Source organism: Sarcophilus harrisii, chromosome 3 (genome assembly GCF_902635505.1).
Source record: "Sarcophilus harrisii chromosome 3, mSarHar1.11, whole genome shotgun sequence".
Taxonomy (NCBI): Eukaryota; Metazoa; Chordata; class Mammalia; order Dasyuromorphia; family Dasyuridae; genus Sarcophilus; species Sarcophilus harrisii.
The window spans coordinates 601,974,455-601,989,334 of NC_045428.1; the positions used below are offsets into that span (position 1 = coordinate 601,974,455).

The 14,880-nt window shown below is 40.7% G+C and overlaps 1 pseudogene; it reads right to left on the bottom strand.

Moving 5' to 3' along the window:
• Positions 1–3,697: 3,697 nt before the first annotated feature.
• LOC105750242 lies at positions 3,698–11,310 on the bottom strand (annotated as a pseudogene).
• Between the last annotated feature and the right edge of the window lie 3,570 nt (positions 11,311–14,880).

Consider the following 14,880-nt stretch of genomic DNA (forward strand, 5'->3'; position numbering starts at 1 on the left):
TGATTATGAGTCCCCATCAGTGTGTCTCCATATTATCAATGGATATCAAATAGCCAGGGAAATTAACTTTATGGAAAGTGTTTTTGTTCATGTGAAAGAATATTAATATTTGGCACATAACCCTTAAGTATCCTTGACAAACCCTCTCATCTGTATTAATAAGGTTCAATGTAAAATAGGTTCAAGTTTAGAGAACCCATATTCCAAAAGGTATAATAATGTTTCCAATTACTAGAAATATATATTTTTTCCATTTGAGGAATTTTCTTTTATTATTCTGTAACTTTTCCTCCTGGGCATTGAAGAGTCTTGATGCTCTCCTTCCTTAGTGCTTCTCGAGATGTCCTGGGTTCCAATGGTCGCTGTTACCTATCATCATGATCACTACTATTCCTAGGATACTTGTAGAATGTGGAAAAAAAGTCCAAATCTGATATTATGGTGTCTTGTGGCCAAGAGCAAAAGACAGAAATAATATTTAATGACAAAGAGAAAGAGAGAAATGGATCATATTTTAGAGAAATGTGCAGAAAATAATATTTGAAGTTCTAAAAAAGAACTTGCAAGTCAGCAGAGGAATGGGCCACACCTTAATTACTTATCTGAGAGGAGAAGAGAGGGGGAAATTAAATAATTAGATAAAAGGAAGAAAAGGGAAGTCATAAGCAAAACTCTAAATCCAGGATGTGTGGGATGAAAATATCTGGTTCAAATAAATCAAGGACATTTCTCAAAATAGAAGTAGAAAATTATTACTATCTCATGAGAAAGGGTGTCTCCTTTCCAACAACTAGTCAAGCAAGGAGAGGAAAGTTACAGAAGGGAAATACCAAATTCTATACCCCAACCTGGAAGATCCCCCACCCACCATTGGCCTTCAATTACAGTGGATGGGGGTGAGGAGAGACTGGTTCAAAATCTAAACAATCCCAGGTACAAAGAATAAGGAAACAGAGATTAACGAATACAACATCATAAAAGCATTCACAACCTTATTTGGTATAACTACTGCTGATGTGGGAACATCTCACAATAGCAGTTAGGGGATGACTATTTGGGGTTCCCGTTTCTAAGTCGGATGATTTTTAGTAAATGAAATTGAGGCCTTGGGTTTGAAGAAATTTATCGTTGTGACACTGAGAAGACTTTACCCATCACATTCAAGGATGAGTCTACCCTTTGCCAAATCTATTGAGTTAGATGTTGAAACTCAGGTGAAGAAAACTGTTAAAAAGTGAAATGCGTTAAAATAAATTTAAGTAAAATAACTGAATATACTTAACTCTGTATTTATTTTTGAAAATGTTAAAATTCCATTTGGGTAAAAAAAATAAAACAAATGTAAGAAAATATAAATTAAACCTCAGAATTTTAAATGTGGAAGTAATAAAAACTAAATAAAAAAGATAATCAAAAAAGAATTAGAGATTGGTCAAGTAAACACCCACCCACAATTTACTTTTTAGAAGAAACATATATTAACAACCGTCTCATCTATAAACAGAATAAAAACAAAGGAATGGAAAATTTGCTATGCATTAAGTGAATCAAAAAAAAAAAAAAAGAAGCAGGAATTGTGGTCATGCCTTAAAAAATATAAAGAACAAATGTTTATAACATAAAGAGTATTACATAGAGAAACTACATTACCCTAGAAGAAGCTCATAGACAATAAACACAAATGAATATTAAAATGATATTTTCCAATAGTCTTAGCAGTTAAATTCCTACAAGAAATATTAATATAACTATAAAATGTATAGGCAGCGATCACAAAACAAAGACAGGGAACTTTGTTGTCTCTTGTTCTCTCACTTTTGGATGAATTTTATAAATCCACAGAGATATTGCAAACTCTTGCAAAAATTCAGAAGCATTAAGTTAATTATTTATGGACCATAACAATAAAAATGATAAATTGGTTCATAAATTAGGAAAAAGGCCCAAGCTCACATAAAGACTTAACAATGAAATCCTAAATAGTGAGGGGTCAAAGAAGAAATCAAAGAAGTAATAATTATACAAAAGAAGGTGATGAAACGTCATGCCATATTTATTGAGATACAGCTAAAGAAGTCTGCTTGGAAAAAGTCATTTGTCTTCAAAGATATCTTAATAAAATAGGAAGGAGAAGAATTAATTAACTGTATATTATCATAAAAGATTAAAAACTCAAGAAAAAAACAAATATCAAATAACCAAAAAAGAGATATAAAAACTAGAGAAGAAACAAATAAAGAGAAACAAACTAATCTATAGGAATGATAAATAAAACTGATAGCTGATTCTTTGAAGAGAATAAAAATTTGATTAATATTTTACCTATTCCTTTTTCTTTTCATTTAGTATTTTATTTTTCCTACTTACATGTAAAACGATTATAAACATTTATTTTTAAAACTTTGATTTCCCAATTTTTCCTTTCCTCCAAGTTCAACTCTACTTTCCCAAGCCAAACAATTCAATATAGGATACACATGTGTAGTCATGCAAAATAGTTCCACAATAATAATGGAACATAGACCAAAGAAGGGAACATAGACCAAAAACTCCCCTCAAGAAATATTAATTGAATAAAAATGTATGTTTTATTCTGTATTCAGACCCCACCAGTTCTTTCTCTGGGGATGGACAGCGATTTTCATTCCAAGTCCTTCTTTTTGATTTTTCCCTCTCTTTTCCAATACAGGTCTAGAAGTGGTATTTTCAGCTCAAAGGATATGTATGTTTTTGTATCCCTTTGGGCATAGTTCCAAGTCACGTTATAGAATAGTTGAATCGAGTCACAATTCTGCCAACAGAGCATTAATGTTTCATTTTTCCTATGTGCTCTCCACTCTTGTCAATTTCCTAATCTGTCCTAAAAGTCAATCTAATAAACATGAGGGAGTACTTCAGAATTGTTTTAATTTGCATTTCTTTAATAAATAGTGACTTAGAGCATCTTTTCATATGATTAAAGACAGCTTAGACTATGTCATCTGAAAGCTGTTCATATTTGTAAATCACTTGTCAATTGAGGAATGGCTCTGAAGTTTATAAATTTGACTCAATTATTTCTATGTTTGAGACATGAGCCCTTTATCAGGGAAACTTGCTTCAAAAGTTTTTTCATAATTACTTTGGAATACTGTGTTTTCCTCTAATTTGGATCCAATTTTATTCTATTCTCTATTTTCTTTCATCAAGTAATCTGATGAAAGAATCTATTTGAATCTAATTCTTCCCCAGTCTGCCATCCTTCCTATTACTCCTTTTTCTTGTCTTATTCCATTCTCCAATTTCCTGTAGGATAAGATAGAATTTTATACCCAATTGTGTGTGTATGTTATTCCCTCTTTGAGCCAGTACTGATGATAGTAAGATCATTCCCTTGTAGTCACCACTTTCCCCACCACTATAAAAGCTTTTTATTCTCTTTTTTATCTAACATTGACCACAAAGCAAGGTGTTCACAATAGTTTCAGGAGAAGAAAATAGTAATAATGATAATACTTATTAGTATTATTATTATTTTTACCACCAATGATGAACAAAAATAAAATTCACTGTCTTTCCTGCTGTTTCAGAATTTCACTAAGGTGCTTCTTAAAACTTTAAGTTCCAGATTCTATTCTCAGCCACCTTTAGACTGATGCACTGGGTTTGCCCAAGTCTATGCCCCAGCGGTCATTCTTAATAGTTATCATGGCTCTTCTGTAATGGGAATTTGGGAAAGGAACATTAGGGAACAGATGAAATAAAGATGAGGGAGAGGAGAAGAGATGAAAGAAGAGAAGAAGTGGAGAATTCCTTTGCAAAAAAGTGCCCAAACCCTCAGTCTAAATATAAACTGGCATAGAGTGTGGCTTCTGTGGGAGTCTTTTTAGGGTCAGTTTTCTTCTTATTCAATGTTCTTATGTCCAACTGAGTGTATGTCACTCCCTGAGGTTCTTCAGCCATGGGGACCTGAAGGAGAAACACAAGAGGGAATGAATAATGATTATTTTGCAGTTCTTAATTTATTAAAGTCATGAACGTTTTGATGATTCATCTGGTAAAAGCTATAAATGCTTTCTCAACCTCATACCTTTAGATACATGAAATGTACTGCAAAAAATTATGAAGGAAATAAATTATATGGAACAACAGTTATGAAAGTATTATATAAACATTCCTAATAATTTAAGAGATTCTCATTTTAGAGGCATTGTTCTGGAGGAGGAGAAGAACTAAGGAGGATGGAATTAACTCACCTGTAGTTCCCTTGATCGCTCCTCAGCCACTTCTGTATCTGAGATAGAGGGAAGATTCCATCATTCCTAATCTCCCAGCACCAGTATTGCCTTCTACCATATCTGTTCCCCATTCATGCTAGGACAGTGAATTCTTCCTGCCCAGATAACTTACATGGGCTTTCCTCTCTGGGTGCCTCAGGATGATGAGGCTGGTAGGTACTGCAAGGAAGACAAGGACAACAAAAACAGCTAAATTAGGGACAATGGGAAGAAATAGCATAAGGAGATGAAGTTCAGTCTGAGAGGTTCTGTCAGCTTTCTCTGCTCACCGAATCTCTTTCCAGTTCAGAGAGTTCATGTTACATGAGAAGGAAGGAAGAAGAAGCCATGGGAAGAGGAGCTGGGTCTCCCTACCTCTGAGGGCTGTATTCTTGCAAAGGCCCTGGTGAGAGAGACATGGGAAGAAAAGAAGTAAAGTCAGGGAAGATCTCAAAGGAAGAAAAAGAGATTTTGTCCTTATCCATTTCTGTTTTCTCCTCTCTTCCCCAAACTCACCTGTAGAGATGGATCCACTGCAGAGGAATGCAAACAGGAGTAGGCAGAGGAGGAGGAGAAAAGAAACACAGCTGAGGATGATGATGAAGTTGTTGCTGGAATTTGAACATGGATTTGGATGGAGAGAAGGGTCATGCTACATAATTTTGCTAAGGATGCTCACCCTTCCCACATAGTCGTCACTGACTTTTTTTTTCTTAATCCCTCCACTGCCTCCCAATACCACTAGCATTCAACAGTTTGGTACAAATCCTGTTCAGAGAGAGTTCATCTCTTGGAATCAGTGGGATATAAACAGAATCCAGAATAAAGATGTGTGTGTGTGTGTGTGTGTGTGTGTAAAGGAAGTAAGGAAGAATGCCCGATGTTTCAGCTCACACACTGGGTCTCCATTGGCCTGGAAATGAGGACAATGTCTGTAATAGACTAGAACCCTGGAAAAATATACTTAAGGCAAGGATTATTACAACAAGGTGTTAACTCAGTGGAATTGATGACAATGGTTATCTAGTTTAGCATGGTGATTAATAGTTCTCTAGTTTCATATGACTGATTTAATCTTACAACAAATAATGGTTCCCTAGTGATATAATTGATGAATTGTATGCTCAGTATGATGAATTGATTTAATTGTAATAGAATATATAAACTGGGGACAAACTTAGCCAGGGGGAGGAAGAGTTGAGCAGCCTCATGGTGGCTGTCCTGCCTTCATCGCTTCTCTACTAAGACCAAGGACTCGGGTTGGTCACAAGATCCTCCATAGAGCTAGTCTGGACACTATATTTTAATCCACCTTGGCGTGGAGGGTATAGAATGCAATGATGCATTTGTCACCCCAATTTGGGGCCTCCAGAAAGCAGGACATTACACTGAGAAATGTAAACTTCTGACTGGCTGACTGACTAAGACTGATAACACAGACTGGAAGACTGATGGAGACAATAAAGACTTTGGACTTTATCCCTGACTATTCCCATGGTGATTATTCTGCTGAGACCAAGGCTGGTCCCGAGACCTCCAGAAAGCTAGTCAGAACATTACAAATGTCAAAGTTTCTGTAGACCTTACCCTGTATCTCTTGGCCAGAACCAAAGCCATGCTTTCCCTTCTTTGTAGGGGCTGAGAAATGGAGTGCTTATTGACATCTTCCCATCATCCTGCTCTCACCTCTAATTAGAAGCTCCAACGCATCACTAGCCTGTTTCCAGAGATTTTTATTGGTGCCCAGCTGATAGCTGCAGCTGTAATTGCCAGAGTGCTTGGGTGTCACATGACTCAAGAGGAGCTGGCCCCGATCTTCATGGGCTTCCATGCTGTGCAGGATTCCCTCAACTTCCTTCTTGTACAGAACAAACCTAGTAGCCCATGAGGGTCCCGAACACAAGAGAGTCACACTGGCTCCTGAGACCACCTTTTTTCCAGGTGAGGCTGAGAGGGAAGGCTTGGGGAGCTCATCTGGAAACATAAAGAGAGAGCAGAGATCCTCAAACCCATCCTGACCCCTAGTTGTGATGAGGGAGTATGGAATGGGAGCAAGACTGGTCTCTGAAAAATTCCCTGACCATGAACTCCAGCTTCCATTGACTCTGACCATTCATTGCCGTAAGTCTGTTTCCCTGAACAGGGAGAGATGTTAAACCTTAGGGGTTCTGTGGGGCTATCCAGGAATAAAAAGATAATTTCTCCTTCCATTCCTGTCCCTTGAGGGTGCAGTCCCTGAGTAGATCCATTTTTCTACCTTTTCTCTCTGCTTTCTTAGGGATGCACATTTTTTGTCCCAACCTCTACTTCATGATGATAAAATGAGCCCCAAACATGTTTTCACAGATTTTCTTGACTGTTCCACCCCTCTATTTTATTCCTTGGGAACATTAACAACCTTTACCTGTCACCCAGATCTCTAGGGCATCACTGAGCTCAGAAACCTGGTATAGAGACATCCTACTATAGTAGACACAGGTGTAGTTGCCAACATCCTGGGCCCTCACAGAGAGGAAGGGGAAGAAGGCCGAGGTCCCAGCTGGGCTCTGGCTCTGCAGTGGCTGAGGGTTGCCCACCTTTAGCAGAGTGAATGTCGCTCTCCAGAGTGCTGACCCAGGGGGCTGCCTGCACTGGAGAGTCACATGGTTTCCAGGCTCCACCACCAGGCCTGGGAGGGCTGAGAGGGAAGGCTTGGGCAGAGATCCTGTGAGGGGAACAAGGTGGGGTGGGGGAAGAGGCTGGAGATCAGGACACAGAAGTCAAGTCCCTGCCCTGCCTCCCAGTCCCCATGTCTCCATGGTTCATTCCCTGTGCCTGACCAAGTCTCAGTCTGGTTATTCAGTTGCTTTTTAATCATGCCCAATTGTTGGGACCCCATTTGAAGTTCTCTTGACAAAGATATTGGAGAAAAAGCTTTGCTATTTCTCTAACTCATGTTGCAGATGAGGAAACTGAGACCAACAGAGTGAAATGATGTGTTCTGGGTCACCCAGGTACTAATGGCATGGAGGTCTGATTTGAATATAGGAAGATGAGTCTTCCAAACTCCCAGCGCAGCTTCTATCCCTGAGCCATGAGCTTCATTTAAATCTTTTGTACATGAGATGTTTTGACTAGATAACTGACTGACACTAGCCAGGGATCTGAGGAGCCTGTGAAACTGGAGGGAACTCACCCGACCTGTGATCTCATGAATCTGATGCCACCTGAGAGGGAAGATCATGGCCCTTCCCTCCTTCTTGGGCTATCACAGACAGCCCTAGAGCTCAGCTTAAATTCAGACCTCAGATCAGGTTCCAGGTGTGAGAAAGCAAACACCTGTCTCTGGTCTCTGTCCCTCACTAGTTTTGTGATCTTGGATAAATCCTTTTCTCCCTCAGGACCTCATTTGCTCTTTGGTAATGGTAGGATTTTTCCTCAAGAGCCTCCAAGGCCCTTTAAGCTCTGGATTTTGAGACTGTTCCCCTAAACCTCAACTCTGGTCCCATCTTAAGCTTTTCCTGAATATTTTAAATCACAACAGAAATATCTCATGTCTTTTAAGACCTCTGAGTCAACTTGCTCCAGGGCAGAGCTGGTTGTGTAGGGACCATGGCTTTGTCCCAGTGTCACCCCTGTTTGGGCAGAGAGCAGGAGGATCATGGTCAGAATCATTCTGGGGCCTCCACAACCCTCACCTGGCACCACCAGCTCCAGGGCATCACTGGGCTCTGATTCTCTCCCAGAGGCTGTCCTGTAAGCACACCTGTAGCTCCCAGTGTCCTCAGGGCTCACAGAGGAGAAGGAGAAGTCAGTCCAGAGATCTGCTGTGGGCTGCTGTTGTAAGGGTTCCTGGGTCCCAGACTTCCACAGTGTGAAGGTCACCTCTTGAAGAGAAGATAGCCTGGGTCTGGAGCACCACAGAGTGATGCTGGTCCCTGGCGTCACCACAAGGTCAGCTTGGGTCCACAGAATGGGCTTGGGAAATGGTCCTGAGGAGAAGAGGGTGACAGAGGTCAAGGTCAGATGTCATTTCTAGGCCTCCTCCCTTCACCCCCCATTACATGGTATGGCAGAAATTTTGCCCTGGTTTTCTCTTTCTGGTCTGGAGCCTGTTTGAGCTGGGATCACATCTATTGTCTTCAGGCCCCAAGTTGAGTCCATATAGAACTCGAGAAGGTTTTAGGGTCTCCACTTCCCCAAATCATCCCTTCAATTATCCCTGGATTTATGCTGTCCCCATAGCTCTGTGGGCCCTCCTATGTGGGGATGGAATTGGAGAATTGGAGAATTTTCATTTAGTCACTCAACACAGTCAGCTCTAGGGCATGGCTGGGATACGACCCGCTGTAGGGGGGTGTCTTCCTGTAGTAAATACAACTGTAGTTCCCACTGTCCTCGGTCCTCACAGATGGAAGTGAGAAAGCAGCCTGTCTTCCTGTAATGTTCTGTAGCTGTAAGGGTTCCAGGCTCTTTGCCTCTAGGAGGGCAACACTGTAGCTCTGAGAGTATGACAGTGATGGCAAGTGGCACCAGTTGGTCACTCTTGTCTTTGGCAATATTGTGAAGCCAGGTGAAGCTGAAATTCTGGGTCTGGTGAAGGCTTCTATGAAAGGAGATAGGAAGTTAGAGACCGAAATGCTCACTGTCAGCCCTTCACATCACTGCCTGAAACAGACCTGAGGGGGAGAATGGGCTGAGAGTTCTGGGCTATGCCTCTGTGTCCAGTCCTGTCGGCCTGTTAATTGCTCAGTAACTCAGCTCTCAGGTCATCAGAAAGACTTTCTGTGAATGTACAGAGCCATAGGATGGGAAGGGACATGGAAGCGGAGATCCCCCTTCTCTCAGGTATCCAATCTGGTCCTCCATCTGGGTCTGTATGCAACATCCCTGGCAAATTCAGATCTTTTTGTCAGCTGTGTGATTTGGAAAGCTCTTTGTTCCTAATACTTCTATGTTGGAGTGGGCTTGGGTCTGGGTAGAAAGGACCCCAGCTTCTCAGGAAGGGTCATACCCCTTCCCCACACTGTAACATGTGACTGGTCCTTGTCCTGCTACCCCCTTGGCCAATCTTCAGTGAAACCAGGACAGAGCTGGCAGAACTGTGTGTGGCCTGGGGGTGACACTCGTATAGGAGGACAGGGGCTGCCTCTGGTCTCCTCTAAGTAGTTACATTTTCTCTGGTTCTCCTGCCATCACACTTTATCTATCAGGCAGCTCCTGCTCAGTGATGGAGGATCTCAAAGGATAAAGGAAGCCACTAACTTGCTAGCATCAGGGGGCTCATAGTCCCAGGGATCATAAGGCTTTGAGAGCAAATGACCCCATTAGAGAATCCTGCCCATGAGCTTCACAACATGAGAGTGGTGGCCCAAGGTGCGCAAAGTCAGAAATTGGGCCAGAGTCACCCAGCCAGAACTGGGTGGGGGCAGGTTGTGAGCCCCCTCTCTCAGACTCCCAATATTAGGCACTCTCCTCCTTCAAGAGGCTGCCTTCTAACACAGAGATGGACAGAAGCCTGGAGTGCTGGGAATGGCTCTAGTGCCAGAGTGGGTATGAGAGAGAACTTAGGGCAACATGCTGGGCCAGACTGTTGCCACATGATGCCATCAGGGACCCCATCCTGGGGCATCCAGAGTCTGACCTGAGCTTCAAGCATGTGGAGGAAAGTGAGGGTGAAGGCGATAATGGTGTCACAGGCAGAGGCAACTGTGTTTGCAAAGGCAGAGTGATGGGACATGATGGGATGTGGGTGAGCTATCTGTCCAGGCTGATGGGAATGTAGAGAGGACAGAAGGGAAAATGGGAGACAAAACTGAACAGGCCAACTCTTGGCAGATTGGGCCATAGAAAAGCTGTCCACCCCTTCTCCAAAAGGCTGCTGTGTGTCCTCTGAGGGAGGAGCAACATGGCTCTCATGGCTGCATCACCAAGGGACACTGAGCAGGTAGGGGAAGATCCCTGGATTTGGAGCTGGGAGACATGGATTTAAATCCTGACCCTGTCACTTAAGATACTTCTTACTTGCTCAAGTCACTTTACCTCCTCTTCAGGCCTCAGTTTCTCTATATCTAAAACAGAAATCATGGTATAGGTATTTTCCCCACAGGGTTACTGAGGAGACAGATTTCAAAATCCAAATTGTGAGGTCACGAACAATGGGTTTGCTAAAGCTTGCAAGTTGTGGCTGGTAAGAGGAGGAAGGTAGAAAACTGAGAGTTTTCCCCATTTATAACGACTCTAGCAAGGGAAATTGGTCTCCTCTTTCAGGTTTTCTAGCTCTCAAGGATGGTTTTACACTAGCACCTTCTCACCTATCACCACCACCAGGTCCAGGGGGTCACTGTACTCTGACCACAAGGGCCCTGCCCAGAGTGGCACCTGTACCTTCTCGCATCTCTCCAGTCATCCACACTCCTGAGCACAAAGTCTGCTTGTGACCATGACTCATTTCTCTCCTCTCTGAGCTTTCCATCCATCCAGAGCTGGAATCTGTCACTCCCTGGTTGGCCCTGGCACCTGAGGGTCACATGTGCTTCTTTGTGGACCACAGGACTTGGATCAGCCCAAAGGAGGGGCCTGGGAAGAGTGCCTGTGAAGGATAATGGTTCCAGATTTTTTGGGATTTCTCTCATCCCATAAATCTTTCACTTCTGGATTCTGAAGCTTCTACCCTGGGAGTAGCTTTCTGAGTTCTTTTGGGACAAGAAGTGAAAAAAGAACAGTGGAATGTTGGGGGCCGGACTCACCCATTTGTGTCCTAGCTTCCCAGCATATGCACAGTCCTGTAAGAGAAACTCTGGTCACCGATGGTTCCCTTCATCCCACTCTGACTCCATCCCCACCTCTTGTAAAGCTCCTGAACTTCTAATTCTGCCTTGATCAGAATATGAAGGAGGAACCATTTGAACAGAAACTGGGGTCCTGCTTCACCCCGGTGCTTCTGGGTCCTCCTTAGGTTATCTCCCTGTCTGTCAGGTCAACCGCCCACGGTTTTGTCACAATGTCCCTCCTTGCCCAGGTTTGACCCTGGAGACTTACCAATGGAGATCAGGAAAGACACAGTGGAGTCCATGGTGGGTCATTAGCTCTGTCCTGGGCCGTGTAGCCTAAACTGTGCAGAGCAGAAAAGGCTGGTCAAATGGAGGCTGGCCCAGGATGTGGTGGCCAGCCCTGCTGCCTCACGCCCTCTTAACCCAGGCCACCCAGTTTCCGCTCTTATACTGATGAAAGAGACCATGGTCCTTCAAGGCTGAGTTCTGAGGGAATCAGGGTGCCTTATGGTAAATGGAGGCAAAGAAACTGATGGATATTTAGGGTTAAAAACAAGTGAAGGGGGTCTGGGGCCTCCACAAATGCCTCACTGTTCCATGAAAGGACCAACATCTCCCGTAAATAGCCACCCCCTGAAATCACCAAGATTGGGCACAAAGGCTTAACACCACAGCCCCAGAACCTGACCTCAGACCCTTGGCTTAGGTGGAGGGTGAGCACATGTTCCATGCATGGTATGACTTCGGTCTCAGTGTCATTTCCTGTTTTCTTGGTGTGAACCTTATCTTCCACAACACAAGAACAACAATAATGCAATAAAGTGATAATAATGGATTCATTTCTACAGTACTTTTGTTTTGGCAAATGTTTTACAAATATGTTCTCAACATATTTGAACAGTTTAGAATGCAGAGTTTTTTGTTGCCCCCTTTTTACAGATGAGAAAACTGAGGCACAGAGTTAATTTTTTGGCCTCAGCTCACACAGCATGTAATGATTTAAGTTAAGTTTTGACCACAGCCTTTCCTGATTTCTAGGGAGTTAAAATCATTAATCAGGCAAGTAATGTAGGAATTTGTTACCCTTTGTCTCCAGGTATACAAATGGCTCAGTGACTGCATCTCCTGTAGGATGCCACAGTGGGCACACTTTTCAGCCAAAGATGGGCCAGCCTTAGTTTTGGCTGCTCGGATTATTCTATGGTCAGCCATTGCATCTACCCTGACAATAAAGCCTTGACCAGGACATCTCAGGAGTCAGTCAGGACATCCATGACACTTCTGGTCTGCCTTGCCCATCATTACTCAATACTTCTCTGGCTCAGAATTCTATTAGATGGCCTGCATCCCACCTAGACACGACCCAGATCATACTCAGTGACCAGTTATGGAGCTTCTACTTTGTCATCCCTCCTGTGCAGTTGCTGGGAATGCAATGAGAAAGGACAATGCTTCTGTAGGTTCTACTTCAGTGGTGAGCACAAAAATCTATTTCAGAGTGAGCTTCTTGCACTATGATTTTGCAGGTTAACGCACTACTCTCACTTAAACATGTGCAATTCTTCAGTACATGGTTCTACAAATATCATGCTCCACAAAAAATTCAGATCAAAAAGGGAACAATGTGAGAAAGAAAATTAAATACTAGCAAATAACAAAAAGTAAAAAATGCCATGTTGTGATCCACATTCAGTCCCCACAATCATCTTTCTAGGTGTTGATATCTCTCTTCAGGTGATGTTGAAACTGAGGTGAAGAAAATTGTTAAAAAGTGAAATGCATTAAAATAAATTTAAATAAAATAACTGAAGATACTTAACTCTGTATTTACTTTTGAAAATGTTAAAATTCCATTTGTGTTAAAAAAAACAAATGAAGGAAAATATAAATTAAATCTAAGAATTTTAAATGGGGAAGTAATAAAAACTTAAGGCAATGAAAAAAGAATTACAGCTTGGTCAAGTAAACATCCACCCACAATTTGTTTTTTATAAGAAACATTAATAACTCCTCCCCACATCTATAAACAGAATAAAAACCAAGGAATGGAAAATTTGCTATTAAGTGAATCCAAAAAAAAAAAAAGCAGGAATTGTGGTCCTGCCTTAAAAAATATGAAGAACAAATATTTATAACATAAAGAGAGACTACATTACCTAGAAGAAGCTCATAGACAATAAACACAAATGAATATTAAAATGATATTTTCTCAATTGTCTTAGCAGTTAAATTCCTACAAGAAATATCATTATAAGTATAAAATGTATAGGTGATCACAAAGCAATGACAGGGAACTTTGTTGTCTCTTGTTATCTCACTTTTGGATGAATTGTATAAATCCACAGAGATACTGCAAACTTTTGCAAAAATTCAGAAGCAATAAAATGAATTATTTATTGACCATAACAATAAAAATGATAAATTGGTTCATGTATTAGGAAAAAGGCCCAAGCTCACATAAAGACTTAACAATCAGATCCTAAATAATAGGGGGTCAAAGAAGAAATCAAAGAAGCAATAATTATACAAAAGAAGGTGATGAAAAGCCATGTTATATTTATTGAGATATAGCTGAAGAAGTCTGCTTGGGAAAAGTCATTTGTCTTCAAAAATAGGAAGGAGAAGAATTAATTAACTGTATATTATCATAAAAGACTAAAAACTCAAGAAATAAATATCAAATAACCACAAAGAAAGAGAAATAAAAACTAGAGAAGAAACAAAGAGAAACAAAACTAATCTATAGGAATGCTAAATAAAACTGATAGCTGATTCTTTGATGAGAATAAAAGTTTGATTAATATTTTCCTATTCCTTTTTCTTTTCATTTAGCATTTTATTTTCCTACTTACATGTAAACAATTATAAACATTTATTTTTAAAACCTCGATTTCCCAATTTTTTCTTTCCTTCAAGTTCAACTCTACTTTTCCAAGTCAAACAATTCAATATAGGATACACATGTGTAGTCATGTAAAACAGTTCCATAAAAATCATGGAACATAGACCAAAGAAGGGAATATAGGCCAAAAACACCCCTCAAGAAAAATTAATTAAATAAAAATATATGCTTTATTCTGTATTGAAACACCACCAGTTCTTTCTCTGGGGATGGATAGAAATTTTCATCCTAAGTCCTTCTTTTTGATTTTTCCCACTTTTTTCCCAATACAGGTCTAGAAGTGGTATTTTCAGCTCAAAGGATATGTATGGTTTTGTAGCTCTTTGGGCATAGTTCTAAGTCACTCAATAGAATGATTGAATAGAGTCACAGCTCCGCCAATAGAGCATTAATGTTTCATTTTTCCTACCTGCTCTTCACTCTTGTCAGTTTCCTATTCTGTCCTATTAGTCAACCTAATTAACATGAGGGAGTACTTCAGAATGATTTTAATTTGCATTTGTTTAATAAATAGTAACTTAAATCATCTTTTCGTGTGATTAAAGATAGCTTAGACTATGTCATCTGTGGCTGTTCATACTTTATAATCAATTGTCAATTGAGGAATGGCTATGAAGTTTATAAATTACATTCAGTTCTTTATATGTTTGAGACATGAGGCCTTTATCAGGGAAACTTGTTTCAAAAATTTGTTTTTTTTCACAATTACTTTGGAAAACAGTATTTGCCTCCAATTTGGATCCTATTTTATTCTATTCTCTGTTTTCTTTCTTCAGATAATCTAATGAAAGATTTTTTTTGAATCTAATTCTTCTCCAGTCTGCCCTTCTTTCTATTACTCCCTTTTCTTCTCTTATCCCCTTCTCCAATTTCCTGCAGGATAGGATAGAATTTTATACTAAATTGTGTGTGTATGTTATTTTCTCTTTGAACAAGTACTGATGAAAGTGAGGTCATTCCCGTGTAGGCA